The sequence below is a fragment of the Mandrillus leucophaeus genome, unplaced genomic scaffold (genome assembly GCF_000951045.1).
Source record: "Mandrillus leucophaeus isolate KB7577 unplaced genomic scaffold, Mleu.le_1.0 Scaffold259, whole genome shotgun sequence".
NCBI lineage: Eukaryota > Metazoa > Chordata > Mammalia > Primates > Cercopithecidae > Mandrillus > Mandrillus leucophaeus.
The window spans coordinates 3,403,854-3,405,716 of NW_012102687.1; positions in this window are offsets into that span (position 1 = coordinate 3,403,854).

Sequence of the window (1,863 nt, forward strand, 5' to 3'; positions counted from 1 at the left end):
GCTTTGAAAATTTTAACAGATGCTATTATGATGCATCTGTAGAATGCTATCCCACTTTTTCCATAGTTACAAGTCCTTATTTTGGGGTGGGGAGAGAAGGGGCGGAAGAGAGAGGTGGCAACAAATTTAAGAAACTTGGCTCACCTCCCAGTCCCAGGAGAAAATCATAATTAATCTAGGACCAGCATCACAATGCCATTCCCTTTGGCTAGTAATGGGGGTCAGCATGTGTCCCAGTTCTGGCCAATAAGATGTAGGCAGAAGTCTGCTTTGGGTGTAATAATTCTTGTTTCTTTCATTTAGAGATGGGGTCTTGCTATGCTGCTCAGGCTGGTTTTGAACTCCTGGCCTCAAGTGATCCTCCTGCCTTGGCCTCTCAGCTGGGAATATTTTCTATTAAAGATTTTCTTCCTGGTAAACAGGAGAGAGTACAAGAAGAACTGTGATCTATTCTTTTTTTTTGAGATGGAATTTTGCTCTTGTTGCTCTGTCGTTTAGTAGACAGTGTTTCTCCATGTTGACTAGGCTGGTCTTGACTCCTGACCTCAGGTGATCCGCCCACCTCCGCCTCCCAAAGCGCTGGGATTACAGGCATGAGACACCATGCCCAGCAATTCTTTTCAATCCCTCTACCACCACCACCAGAGGATGTGTTGGAGCTACAGCAGCCAAAAGCCTAAGGATAAGGCTGGGTGCTGTGGCTCACGCCTGTAGATCAATTGTTAACCATTTTTCCTGTAAACCTAAAAGAAATTAAAATAAATAGTGCAGGCCAGGCACAGTGGCTCATGCCCAGCGCTTTGGGAGACTGAGGCGGGCGGATTGCCTGAAGGCAGGAATTTGAGACCAGCCTGGCCAACATAGTGAAACCCTGTCTCTACTTAGAATACAAAAATTAGCTGGGCAACATGGCGCACACAAGTAATCCCAGCTACTTGGGAGGCTGAGGCACGAGAATCGCTTAAATGTGGGAGGTGGAGGTTGCAGAGAGCTGAGACCATGCCACTGCACTCCAGCCTGGGTGATAGAGCAAGACTTCATGATTAAAAAAAAAAGAAAGAAAAGAAAAAGCCTACAGATAAAAGTTAATATGTTTAGTGTGGTAGACTGGAAAAATAAATGTATGAGTTCTTCATAACTTTGTGGATCCACAAGCCTTGGGACAATCTTCTTCTAGACTCCTTGTTAAGAAAAAAATTAAATATTCCCACTTTATGAATGAGTTTCTATTGTCTTCAACTGAAAACATTTCTGAGAGATACAAAAATAGATCTAAACAAGCTCCTATAAGTCTAGTAATCAGGGGGAAAAAACAATCAAGAGGGCTCACAGTAGAAGAGACGGGGCTCTAGAAAATGTAGTTTACTTAGTATTTTCATTCTCGGTGCCTGGTCCCACCCACACACCTACAACTTTGGTCTTTTTTGTATAATTACTATTGCTATGTTGTTGTTGTTATTACATTGACTATCTCTTCAAAAAATAGGATTTTTAAACTTGGTACATGGGCTTTATGTATAGAAAACACTCAAATGCTTTATCATATTCATTTGCTAGGTGGTTGGGTATGATGGAAATGTGAAAGTGATACAGCTGGATTTATTCTTATATAGACTAGCTATATTTTGTGGAGAAAATGCTTTTCCTTCCATCCAGATAATAACCTTGAAGTCGATTACAACCAAATCTCTTACTTTTGAAAACTAAAATATAATAACAAATGATAGCAATAGTAATTTTTTAAAATCCAAGGTATTAGACTTATATTTCTGATTGTAAATCAGCATAATCAACTTTAAATATATGAGAGGAATTTAATTCATTCTATAAACCATTTTTATTAGATACCACTATTGTATGCAT